Source organism: Varroa jacobsoni, unplaced genomic scaffold (genome assembly GCF_002532875.2).
Source record: "Varroa jacobsoni isolate VJ856 unplaced genomic scaffold, vjacob_1.0 contig01933, whole genome shotgun sequence".
In the NCBI taxonomy this organism is placed as follows: Eukaryota; Metazoa; Arthropoda; class Arachnida; order Mesostigmata; family Varroidae; genus Varroa; species Varroa jacobsoni.
In genome coordinates this window covers 53,097-67,194 of record NW_019214721.1, presented here as the reverse complement: position 1 = coordinate 67,194, position 14,098 = coordinate 53,097, and the positions used below count along the sequence as shown (strand labels likewise).

Here is a 14,098-nt window from a genome sequence, read left to right as displayed (position 1 = left end):
ATAGTAAATGAGACGGAATGATAATGCTTAGACAGTCTAAAACGTCAAGATTCAATTAGCCGTTTTGATAACAGAAAGCGTTACGTTCTCAATTTACCACGCATTTTTCAATTGAAAATTAAAATTCCCTTCCTGAGTCCATTTCCATGCTGAAAACAACATTTTGGGAAACATCTGCTTTCGAGTAGTTCTTTTCCTTATTTAAAAAAATTATATAGTGCTGCTTTTCGTTTAGTTATAGGGTCTACAGACCCTGGTACTAAAGGATACAATCCTAGCTGATGACGGGTTTGTGTTCGAAAACGGCTCAACTCAGTCTTCAACAAATTCTAGAAATCGAATAAAATTCGTGCTTCAGATTGAAAGTGGCATTTTAAACAGTTATAGAAACCTTATTACACGTACCGAAACTTTTTACCTCAAAAAAACCTGTCAAAAATACCTTTTTTTTTAACTACCAAATATACTTCTCTGTAAAGTTCTAACCCAATTAAAAAAAAGAAACTGTACAAATAAAACCGATAAAAGTAGTCTGCTAAAGTACAAGGCGCGTTATATAGATCTGAACTACTAGCAAATTATGGATTATTACAGAGAAGGAGTAAAAAGCGAATATGACTTATGGACTATCGGAATATTTTGCCCTCCGTTTTGTAGGTGTAGGAAAACTTGAATAGTTACGTTGCATACTCGTTACTACTTGTATATGTGATTTACACGGGTAAGATTACGTAAAGTTCGATGCCATTTGCTAACTCCGTTGTGTATTTTATAGCCTCTGAACTATATGAATGCAAGCGTTGTAAGTTGCACTAAATTATAGGGACGTAGCTCAGTCTCCGACCATCACCCCCCATTCGAAACTGCTCAACCCCAACATTTATTCAATTTTCACTTCTACGTTTCAGAGAGTTCTATGTAAAAGCTTATCTATATATCACATGGATTTACGAAAGCTAAGTCGGGTAGAACGATATATATACATCGATGGTTATTTTGATAAACAGTCCTATGCTACATTCTAGGCCTTACAATAACATTTGAGAGAGATACAAGAGTCTATTTGTCCTAAATAATGAAGCGGAATATTTTTCGGTAATCTTTATGGTCGAGGTGCGTAGCGCGTGATTGTCTTTGGTCAGTCCAACCTGGAAAGGTCTTCAGTCGCAAATGGAGGTAAATCGATAAGTGAGATATTATGCCTAAATGAGCTTACCGAGAAACAATTTCTGAGGTGAGAAATTTCACTGAGAGACAGGAAAGTACGATTGGTCGTTTACCACGGTAGTAGCACTTGCGGTAAAGTATTTTGCGTAATTTTTTACTAACACACAACTACAGTTCGCCTGCTAGGACATTGCGGCAAACAATTCGCTTGCACGGTACGAAGGCTCGCACTTTCCTATGAATTTATGCCTGTAGCATATAAAATGAAGCCTCCGATGTTTGCGATCCACTAAACGCCCTCTAGGATTGCCTGCAGGCAACGGTCAGGTTGCCGTGCAAACCAACACTGAGATCAGTGGTTAGTTCTGAAATTTTAGAAAGGTTCCTTTATAAACATTATTGCAGACAAATACCGACTGCTAGTGGACCTAGTGATAAGCTAATATTATCAGTCAAGTATTTATATACTTAATTCGATCAATCTAAGCATACACACACGTGACAATTTAACATTGACCTGCATACGGAAAATAGCTACGATACGAAGAAACAATACGAAGTCGAGCAAAGGGATCAATCTACTTAGTCGAACTTGATATTATAACGCTCATTCGAGGTATTTGTTTATACTGATAAATAAACGGATATTACCCAGTTTCCTAGCTGAACCTAGTTTTCGTCGTTGCTGGTAAAGTCGAGCGACCTTGACCAACTAACAGCCGTCGTCATGAATTGTTGAATTTCCCCTATTTCTGCCTAGGGACCCGTATAATGTTGTCAGCACGTGCCTATGTGTATGTGGTCCTTAACTGTGCGCATGGTTTCACGGCGTAACTAGGACAGACTTCGTATTGCTTGTGCATCCATGAAAGATATATTTTTCTTCTGTAAGGAAAGATGAGAGGACATGTAAAGATGGCATAACGCAGTGGGCCGACGAAAGTAAAATATAATATTATTATAGAGCCAGGATGACGAGCGTACAGCGATTGAAGAGCTCTTTCTCATCTTGTCAAGTAACGACTAACGTCGTACAGAGGAGACGATGGCTGGACGACGCACGCTGATAAACACGCAGTTGCAAACTTGTTAGAATATTATAGCAAAAAAAAGTAAGATTATGTTTGTAACGCACTCTTAGCTAATAAGAGTGACACAAGAGGCATACGAAAAAGTACATGAGCTGATTCCCGAAGATATTAGATTGGGCCAAGATGTAACCTTTTTTTTCTTGGTCTATGCAACTTTAAGGGTATTACTGGAAGCAAGAATATGAAGGAACAACTTTCTTTTGGATAATAAGGTTTAAGAAGGTAAATTGATTCTGTTCTCTACGAATTTGTTGTGTACTTTGTTAATGCCAATCAGGCGACTGTCAACGTTATTAAGCCAAGATGTAAACTAGATCTGAGTTTACTTGAGGTCGAGGTAAAAAAGAATAAGAAATTTTAAACTGGCAAAGACCAAACGTTTCTTGGGTAATTGAGGTTCAAGTACTTTGTTTTCAACGTGGCTCCTCTGATGTTATTTTGCACCTAGAGCGGATCAAGGGCAGATGTTCTCGATGTACTTGAAGAAAACGATCATATTTTTAAGTTTTATTTAGCTAAATATATCTAAAACTATTTACGAATTATATTAACACGATACGTAATAGCATCGTCTGTTAAGCGACATTATATTGTTTTGCTATCGACTACGGTTTTGTACGCCCGTTACATGAGTCCAGTGGGGCGCACAACAAAGTGGGTGTGCGATACTCTTACTGTGCTTAGCGGATACGTCCTATGCTGCTCTTTATTTATATCGATTTATATTCATTTGTTAGACACTTCAATTTACCTACTAGGAGTACGCCTAAACATAGGCTCATCTTGGCCCACTTATGCAGATACGGTTTTTGGAATTGCCAGCCGTTATCGTACTTGATTAAGTATCACTCAGGAACCTGTCGATGCACCCTAACGCTACTTTACCATAGAGATTAAGTATCCAGGTTTTTTTAATAGTATTTTTTTGTCTTTTCTATGCAGGTCAATCGCCCACGAAATTAGAGATGAATATGTGATTTCTTTACAATAGCTCACATCAATAAGGACCCGCCTGATGTTTAGAGCGCTAATCACTTCTTCCCTTGACAGAAGATCTGCTGGTTTTATCTGTGTTACGCTGCCACTATAGCCTTACGTGAATATGCTGTAAACGCAACTTCCATGCTGTAAGTTAGTACCATTTGTCGCCACCGTTGTCGTCTATTCTTTTCGCTTTGCGTCGTTACATGTAATCCTTGAAGGTTAGTAATACTGCTTATTTTCTCGATTCATTATCTTGTTTACGCTCATATTTATAGCGTCTCTATGACAACCAGCATCAGCTAAATGCACTTGCTATCCTTTGTGCGCTACGTGTAACCATTTAACAAAAATCCGCTGCTGCTTAAAAAATTTTTCTGCTCCAAGGCAGGGAGCTATCAGCGAGGATACCGTGTTGCCAGCAAAAAGGGCCTGGTGTGACGCCACCACGTCGCAAAACGTCGTTTCCATTGTCCTATAGTCGCCCTGTCCATAGTTATGTATTCTTCTCTAGGGCGAGAAACCGCAAGAGATTCGCATGCAGCCCTTTCCAAGCCCCCTCGCTTGGACTGCTCCTTCCCCCCGCTCGTACTGCTCCAGTTCTCACACTGCCCCGGAGGTATCTCGTTGAAAACGTTACCTCTATCTTTTCTGTTCTCTAGCATTGGTCTGCACTTTAAGTACTTTGCAATGCAACCCGTCACTCTTATCCTTTCAAACATTTAGGCAGCGAATACTAAAACGAGCGCATTAGTGCAGAAGGATAGGAGGTTCCGGATGAAATACGAGCGCACCTATGCATCAGCCCGTAGTTGCGGCTTTGTGTGTAGTGGTGTGGGGGGCAAAGAAAAACCCGACCCCTCACTTTCTTGGGGGGGGGGGGGGGTAGCAAAAGAAGGTAATCCGACACGTTTCATGCGGACGGCGTGAGCAGAAAACTTCACGCTCGCAAGAGGTAATTTGCTTTCATCTGCTCGTTTCTGGTCTGGCGGGCAGCTTCGTTTGCCCCGCCGCTTGTCTCCCTCCATTGCGGGAACATTCGGAGACGACGTATTCGCGGAACCTCGTACGTACTTAGATATATGTACGGACCTTTCGCTTTCGTCTTACAAGTGTGCCCCGAGTGATACTGCATCTCAAGATCATACTTGTAGTTGTCGACAGAGTATGCGGGCGCACCATGCTGCGTCTCCAGCTGGCAAATTCGGTTGTTTGTTAGGCTGAACTAAGCAGCTACGTTGATAATTTCTAACTAACAACACGTTTACTATGGCAAACGTTTGTGGTATTAAAATTACTATTGGTACTTCCAGTTTTACACTGCCACTCCCGTCAAAGTATGTTCAACACGGCATCACGACTATACAATCACGCGATCCGCACATTCGTGTTCGAAAAGTACACTATAAATTCATTTTCGTTGTGTTTCGGCTGTTATTTTAATAGTTAAGGATTTAACTATCGCCATGCTTATGTGGAGCTTCTTCATTTTGTCACACTCCTTTTTATTCCGGATAGGTTTCTTTTATTTTTATATATTTAAAAGGTAATCAGCGTGATCGTGGGTCGTGTCTACGTGCTCTTTTTCAAACAAACTACCATAGAAATAACATAATCAGGCTGATAATAATCGGTCTACCAATAGTTCATATGTGTATTAACCAAATCTACTAAAGAAATTAGTCTCATATTGTCAGTTAGATCAGGACCTTGGGCGTAACTGCATTTTGTCCACCACTAGCCATTTGTCGCCTGTTCCTGCCTAACGAGTCATACCTACTGTAACCCCAAACCGCTTAGACGTCATCTTGCCAGCCCGATTTGTATAAAGACGCTCGCTAAATAATCACTTAGCCGTTTTCATCTCAGATTTTTTGGAATGGTCCTAAATGAATTGTTACCACATAGTCCTACCTGGTTGCTAATTGCGCATCCCAGTGATAAGGTTTGTCCAGCATATCGTCCTGCGCCTATTACGACATACGCAACCGTTTTATGCATTGCAGAATATATATGTATGTGTGCTATCTGCTTACGCTGTATAGACAACGAGCCGCACGGCCTAAGTTCGTGGTCGCATCGTTACTCGGTTATAAAAAAAAAAACGATCCTCTTCTCTCGTTTGAAATAGACCATTCTCAAGACACCATTCCACGTGCTTCGTCTTCAACTTCAAAGGTGTCAAGTTGTAACCTATTACATTTATGTGAATGGCTAACTACTTATAGTTATTGGTTCAATGGGTATTCATAGTTCATTGGTTAACGTCCAAGTGTGGCCTCATTGCCCAGTCGTTACTCGCCATTACTATTATGTAAAGGCTCCGTCCAGGATGATATTACTCAATGTAGAGTATCCACTTCTACAAAATTTCACAAAATATGGCGTCACGCCGCGTAAGCTAAAGGCCGGTGTAAGCGTCACTGGCCTACTGAATAGATGGTCTGAACTTCTGTAAATATTTTCATAGGGTTTTACGTGTGGCGTGGCTGCTTAGAGAATAGTTACTTTCGCTACATTGAGACTTTTTCCTTACTGTTTATGGTTCCGCCTAATAGATATGGTTAGTTTTGAGCTGGTAGAAGGAGACAATAGTCTCCTACCATTAGGGTCGGTCGGCTGATAATGAAATATAATATATGCGAAAACGAATACGTGAAAGAAAGGTGTCCAACAGAAAAACCCTATAGAGGGACAGAAACAAAGCTTACCTTCGACCACTAGTAAGGTCACTTTATTTTCAATGACATCGGAAAGAAAGTTCATCGAAAAACGCCGTGGCCTCTTATGTGACTGGGTGTTCAGGCCAGACGTCGAAGAAGACTTACCTGTAGCTTGTAGGAAAGAAGGTGTTGATCTGAACTGAGCAATATTAAATTAAGAAATTTTTTTTCTCACTATAACAGGGAACTCGAGGACGATATTAAATTATCGGGCATTAAACGGGGTCTAAAATAAATTACTTAAGTTCAAGAAAGGTTTATTTTAATATACACATTTGATATGAGCAAGGTAGTCCTCTGCATTTTTTTTCGCAGGGGGACTCTGGGCTAGGTTGCCTGCTGTACTAATATTAAGAATAAATATTGTTATCGTCTTATTTAACCTATATCAGTTAATGTAAATTATGGAAGTGAAGGGGTAAAGACGCAGCGGACAACAGATAGGATAAGCTAAATACAACCGAGGGAAAAAGGGATTCAGTAGTTCAGTCCTGTTTGCTTTTCTTTTTCCTTGGCATGGTTTCTTTTATCACTTCTCCTTTTCTCTAAGTTGACTGCAGCTGCTTATAATGATGATTGTCATCACCATTGACGTCAGGCTGCACCGTTTGCTTTCAGTCATTGTCAGCCACTGTCATTGTGTCGAATCGGCTTCGACCTTTGCTTCGGCGGATATAGTAGGCAGCATTTGTCGTCCGTCGGTTCTATCTGCCTCTTTGATCCGCTCGAGTCACACGAATAGGGAAGACATATACTAAAAAAAAAGAAAGATATTGCGATTGCACTAACAGGGATCTGGCCTTTAGTGGGTGTGTGTACGCACGTGCGTTCCGAGAAGGAGCAGGCAAGGAGAGGGACAAAGATCAGCACATGTCCAATGGCGCGGCAGATGAACACACACGTTGTAGTTGATGGCAGCGACTCTAAACGGGGCTGTAGCATCAACTGCATCAAACAGTACAGGGACGCAGACAGCCAACCGAAGAGACGAGGTAACGATAAGGGATCAAAGTCACGATAGGTGGCGTGCCGTCCGGCTAGTGACAAATGTTGACGCGACCAGCGCAACTGCCGCCGCCATTGACATACACCGTTACAGCGACGGTTGTAGCTAAAGCAACGGTAACCGCAACGTAGGCTTGCGGATATGGACGAAACGTACGCAGGACTAGAATAATAGGCCTATACAAATATTCTATGGTGCTTTTTGTTTCGTACTCCCGGCCCAGACAACATGAACGAAAAGACAGACATCAGAAAAGAAATGAGGAATGCAGGTGATGGTGTTTCTGAGGCTGTTATCAGAAGTACCGATAGTACGGCTAGATCACTTGTTTTTAGCGCATTTCTGAGTCAAATAACACTACCAATCGGTATATGTCTGTTTTACAATGAACCGTTTTGCACGTAATGTCATAACTGAATTACGTCCTCATAGCTGGAAAAATAATCTTTTTTTGAGCTAGTTTCGTCGATACACATATATATGGTGCATACCCGAGCTGTATATGATAAATGCTATTCGCATTCATTCCATTGAATATCTCTCCCGATGTCAGAGATGACGTTTTTCGGCTTGTTTTGTGACTTAAGCTGCAAAGAACATGTTAATTTTTTAGAGAAGTCTAAAAAACAGGAACCTGTAAAAACACGAGTTCGTTAGTCTCGAATCATTCCTCGAATCGTTCCTGCCAAGTCACTGATTATTAATTACTTTTAATACTACTGAAACGTTACAAAGTTTAGTAAGTTGGAAATTACCATTATCAATGTTCCTCTTTATAGTACGAACAGTTTTACCAAACGAGACGTTTTTTTTTGAGACACTGTTTCACATTGAATTGGTTTTAAATTGACATAAATTGTTTAAATTGACTCAAAGGAACGTATATGCAAAACTACTCGACATTGCGTCTATTTCGTGATAGACACTTGTGTATATGGAAGATAGAATGCAATACCGGAAGTAAATTCATCCAGCGCAGCTACAACAGTTGCGATCACTCTCGTGCACTTCAATACCATTTTCAATCATCTTCGGGTATATCTTTTGGGAGTGTTTGCTCGTGCCTATGTGTTTGTTTGCATTTGTGTGTGAAACCATTGTGGTAATGACCCAAATAGCCTTTCTACCTTCTGGCCAAGAGTAACAACCTTCCTATTTACTATCTCACATTAACCTAATTCAGTACTGAAATAAACTTGCCAGAGATGTTTTCCGAAAAGAGAAAATCCTTCTCGGATTGCTTCCTGCTGGTTCTCCGCCGTTGCTTTGGCCGACTGAGCTAGTTGAAACCGAAGGTCCAGTTTACTGTGGTACTGATGAAGTCATCGCGCTGCTGCTGCTGGTACTGCGGGAAAGCCGGATCTGCTCTAGTCGACCTTGCCAGCTGCTTTCAGCTGAAATCGTGAGGCAGTCGTGCGAGCGGTTTCGCGACTAGTAGACTCACATGGATGATTATGGTAAGGTTGTCTGACTACGGACCCAGTTTCAGGGAGAGGGGGCAGAAACGGACGTCAACCGGCCAGCCGTCAATGGACTGACGGCAGTGCAGGCCTCCGTGACTACCACGAACTGGGCACAATGCACGAGGGAAGGGGGGATCAGTCAGCAGGAAAGCCCGTGATCAGTGCGGCCGCCGTGACTAGCAGTGCAGTAGGAACGAAGAAACCGCAGAACTTGAAGTTGAAGAACTAGAAGTACCTTTCTACAGAATGAGCAGGCTGGTAATGGTAATAAAGGTTCCGTTCACTCCGCCGCCACCGCTAATCGTAGACGATGCTGCATTAACAAACGAACGAATGGAAACTAATGTAATCAAAAAGGACCCCTTACCTTCTGTTTTATCCTACTTTTTTTTGTCGATGTAGTATACATCTATTTATTTGATCGCGCACCAATATAACGGTGCGTCATTCCAAAAACCGCCAAGTAGAACCAGTCTGCCAAATTAAGTTTAGCTTAGCTATACGTTGAAATGGTGCTCACGCGGCGAGTACCGGCTATATAATGGCCGAATAAAATTGTCGGATCTTTGTATAATCGTATCCCATCAATGATATGTGCAGGTGCATTCGTCGTAATTTAGCTGAATGGCGTTACCTCAAAGCAGAATGAAGTGTACAGATGGTCAATCCTTCATACAATATTGCATGTGTACGTTCTCGTGATAGTCACGCTAACAGACGTAAATCCATTTTGTCTGAAATAGCGCCTAGAATTGATAAACAAATATACATTATACCGGGGTGGGTTAAAACCAAGGGCCGTTCGATACACATCTATAATTCTCTAACAGGGATGTCTATCGAAATGTGTGCCTTTAGTATATGAGATTCTCTGGCTATGGGCATACATTTCCAATAAGTATATAGGATCGATCTTCATTCCTTCTTAATGATCTTCATTCTCAGCTTAATATGCAGACAAATAATGAAAACAATACTATGGTGCATAGCTGTCGTTATGGTTGTCAGAACGTCATTTATTCGACCAACGCTTATATAATATTGGGCCGTAATTTGACAAAACAGATGGCCTTAGTAGTAACTCCTTTCATTCCGAATTGTTGCCGCTTTAAAAGTTTGGACTTGGTCTAAGCAAGTCAAACTCTATAAGGCTGGTGACCTTTTTGTTTGTTAGGATTCTAAAAATGTGACAATTTAACGGTGAACCAGTCCCGTAATAAAAAGCCTACTTTTCATTACGGGACTGTTTTTAATAAAAAGTATGATTATTTGAATTTTGACAAGGACTCGAATCAAGCGTTATGCCAACAAAAAGAGAAGCTAAAATTTGATAAATGTTAAATTAAACTGTCCACAGCTCAGCTTGAACCAGTAATTGTATAAAATTGCTTGGAGTGCACATTACGTTATGACCTTAAATGCCTGCTTCTTGAAACAGGCCATTTATTAAAATTTGCAAAGACTGAAGAAGACTGGGTAGGACACAGATGTGATATCTGCGACAATTTTAATTATGACTGAATAGGGCATCCGTTTTTTGGCTATGCTTCACTTGGAAAAGTATTCTGACGAAAGAAACGCAATCAGTGATACGCAGGCAGTTTTTAGATGCTAAAAGTCAATAAGGATTACGCGCAGATTTCCGGCTCGATCACGAATGGTGTTCCTCCGAAATAAGTTATTAGGCCAATACAGTAAATACCAGTGGTCAACCGCCCAATTGTATAGGCACGCAGCAATCGGCCTACTATTCCACTTGACTTTTTTAGCCTGAGCTAATTTAATTGGTTCTCAACATTTTGGAAGATCGGTAATGGATCCATTAACTTCTATATCCTGGCTAGTTCCATTTGATCCTACGATGCTCAGCACCGAGTGGTCACACTTTTCTTAGGCAAGTCACTTGTAGGATCAACAGGCTCTCAGACAAGCTTCATGATTGGTTCTATCTAATCATAAGGACCGCTTAAATGGGCTCCCGAATAATACTGCTGACTAGATCTCTTCTCCGGCGATAGCTGAATGCAGGTTCAACCGACTCATTGTATCAACCTCAAGTCAATAAAGCCTTTTGGTTACCAATTTATATCACCGAATAATAGAGGTACCATATCTTTTTGTCAAAGTTAGTTTTATTTTTACCAAGAATGTTTAAAATCACCGATACGTATTTTCAACATACTCGACTCCACATACGCAATATTCTAGCGCTTAACAGGTAACAAGCGTTTCCGCTCAAAGGGAACAACTGTTTGCTGCAGACAAACTATCTTGTAGGTCGTCAGTGTATTCAAGGATTTGATGGGAAGTTAGACAGGGTTCGATAAATGCCATGGGGTGAATATGATAATTGAAACCGTCACGGTACATACCTGAGATAAGTTTATACGAAAAGCTCATAGTTTGTCACTAAGCGGCGTCTGATTACAGCATCTGTCTTAATTTTCGTAATCCACAACGTATTTTTTGTGACAAGCGTTTCGTCCAAAAGCGCGTGTTGGCGAGATAAGCGTTAAAGACTAGAAGGAAACGTACTAGAAATTATGGTTGCGTCTGCCGTTTTCACCGAACAATATTGTATGTTTACGGCCAAGTCGTTGCGTTAAATTAGATTGGACCGAGTTTAGCTAGATCCGAATAAGTCATAGTAGCATTGGCGGTGGCGGATTGAGCGGGTTTTGGAAAAAAAATTCTAAAATGCTGTGATAAACACGTTTTAGGAATAAAAACGTGCAACTGCTGTTCCTTTCAGCTTGTACGGCCCCGGGGCGGCAATCGGTCTGACTGACCGGTAGTCTCATAACACTGGCGGGTGAGTGTAAAGTCCTGGAATAGTAGAGGCAAGGACGAAGGGTATTGGACCATAGAAAGCACGGGTTCACTGCCCCCATCATCGGGACCTCGAAGAGAATCTCCTCAAAACGATCAATCGGTCCACGTTTGCAGCTGCAGTCGACGAAACCGCTTCAGCTCCCGTCGTTTGGAGAGAAATAGCTTGTGAGTTGTCGTTCCATGTTCATCCGTTGCGGCACGATGCCGCCGGCGCCGACGACATATTGGGATCACGAGGAAAGTTACTGTATTTACGCCCCTTAACCGGCAGCAATGGCGGCAGAAGCAGCAGCCGGCTGAGAGTGCGTGATTCTTCCAATTGCGCTGGCGAAATTTCAAAGAAAATAGCAGTCGGAGTGAAGCGGAAATAATGTCTGCCAAGTATATGTGGGGATTAGCAAAACAAAAAGATTCCGTATTTTTAGATTATACAAATTTAGAAAAGGCGTAAACGTATCTTCGAAGTGAGTGATAAACATTCAGAAACACATTTCCTGAAGCGGGGACAGCAACTATTTCTATTAAAGTGTACCCTATTACACAATATTGTGCGCGTGTCAAACGGAGCCGATATCAAGCTACAGCGTGTTTAGAGAAGTTTTTCCAACCACTTAGGTAGAAAGAACTATTAGGGAAAAAAAATTTCTTAGTTTCGATAAGACCTTAATCTAAAGAACGTCTTGCTATTTTTTAATGAATGTTAATGTTTAGCTTCTTATGATGTTAGCTTTTGGTGTTATCGGGACAAGCGCTAGGATAAACATAGTTAGATTTCTTAAACTAATCTAGTATAGGTTTTGGTTAATTTCGTCCAAGATAGTTAGCCATTTAGTCAGAACGATGACCGCGCGTTAAACGACGAAATCAAACGAGTGCTTGCCGCGTGTCCTAGTTCCCATTTCGTCTTCGAAGTCCTTTTGTCACATCTTAACTTTAGAATTCATTCGCCATGGGCTATTATGATGTCCGTTACTCAGGTTCAAAAAAATCGTTCAATTTCAAAAAATAATATGGATCGAAAAGTGGGTTAAGTATAACAAAAATCGATTATGTCAATTGTCGCATGATAAAACGATCATTTTTAGTCATGTTAGAATAATACAAACAACGTATCATCGTGCGTTTGCTCTGAACACCTGTCGGGATGTCTCCATCGTCATTTAGTCACTGTCCTATTCAGTAGATCGCATTAGGCCGTCACAAGAAAAGCGATTGAAAAATAAAGCTCAAGGCGTTCATTTCAGATGTGCTTATTGACTGGCGTTGGCATTGCCAGTACATGTAGAACATTTCTAGTGGAAATGGCGGCTTTACTGGTCCAAAGGTCGTCGCCTCTTTAAAGGCCAGTTCTTTCACGCATCGTGGCCAGCGGCGTTGGCGAGCTGGCGAAAATATCGTTTTCCGATATCCAAGGCGACAACATCGACTCTTAACAAATACGTAAGGCACCCTTTACATGCAACGCCAACGAAGGGGCAGGATAGCTGTCAATTCTTACGTCAGCCGCAGTTACTGCTCTAATTATTAAACATATTTGTCGTATGAGTAGGGTTATCGTTCTCGGATATAGATAATTCCGATAGATAATATATATTATGTGTGTGTATGAATACATACAAGTAAACATCTACACGAGATTAGTGAGGAGGATAGAACCTCTTTACCCTCCTATGAGTTTCAGAAAAATGGCCCATTTAACAAAGGTTGTTAAGTTGATTGGCCTCTGTTATCTCGACATGAGGTTGAAAGAATAAGCATGATATTAGGGAGATGACAAATAAATTCAATGCACATCGTCACAGTGAGGCTACGCAGCGAAGGGGTGGGTGTCTAGGGGGATCATCTGTGTGTGTTTTATATCATGTGTCTGTACTGTTAGGTGTTCGATTCATCGTTTCGTAAGTAACCTCATCTGCCTCCGATCTATACAATTATTGTCACTTGTTTCTGCGTAGGGGCTTCATTCTATCTTCAGTCGAACTTCCAATTTTTTTCATTCATTAAGTTGTACAGAAGACAAGTCTAATTATTGAGCTAAACATAACTCACAACTTTAATCGATTTTACGTACCGCTAAATTCAGCCTTCCAACTGCGGGGGTCTAGCTGTCAGCTGAGAAACAATATGACAAGCTTCATTCATATCATAACGTTGCTTAGCCTAAATTACAATATCACCCAAATGGGCCAATAGATCGCTTGCATGTACATATATCGTGTAAATATAATGGGCAATTCCGTCCACTGGTACGAGGAAACACTTGACCGTATCGGATCCCATTAAGGTTATGCATACCACTCTTCTATAACTTCCTATGAAATATGAAGATCCGTATTAATAAGCTAAACAGAGAAAATTCGATCGAACTTAGACGTATGTCACGTATGCAGCGTATTAACACTTAACGAGATTTTGATAAAAAAATAACGCTTACCTATTCGGTGCGTACGTTGAATAAAAACAATAGTTTATAACTATGTTATCTAAATGTATAGGCAAGCTTAGAGGTTAAGTAAGATACGCTTGCCAGCTTCAGCTGACACGTCAGTGGGGGGGGGGGGGGGGGGGCCTATATTCTCCACTTCTAGCCTTCTGCAGACGGACTGTGTTATTCCAACTCCAGCGTTGCATTTTGTTCCGGGATTCCAAATACCCTGACCTGTAGCGTTAATTGAACACGTTCTATACGGTAAAAGTTTTACGCGGAACATTGCCGTTAAGCGATATGACTATGGAAAATCGCAACGTGTTGCTGGAAGAGAGTTGCGTGCTTCTGGCGTACCAGGACAGCTCGTCGATAAAGAGAGATCTCGCCTACAGTAATGCCACCTTTCG

At 41.2% G+C, this 14,098-nt stretch overlaps 1 long non-coding RNA gene across 2 annotated transcripts; it reads left to right on the top strand.

Annotated features, from left to right (window-relative positions):
• Window positions 1-1,011: 1,011 nt before the first annotated feature.
• Window positions 1,012-11,672, top strand: LOC111272278 (uncharacterized). 2 transcript variants are annotated; one of them, XR_002687426.2, is made up of 3 exons: window positions 1,012-1,176; window positions 3,201-3,385; window positions 11,184-11,672. It is a non-coding gene; the product is annotated as an uncharacterized LOC111272278 (long non-coding RNA). The 2 variants fall into 2 exon arrangements; XR_015315667.1 differs by having other exon boundaries at window positions 3,201-3,460.
• The last annotated feature ends 2,426 nt before the right edge of the window (window positions 11,673-14,098 follow it).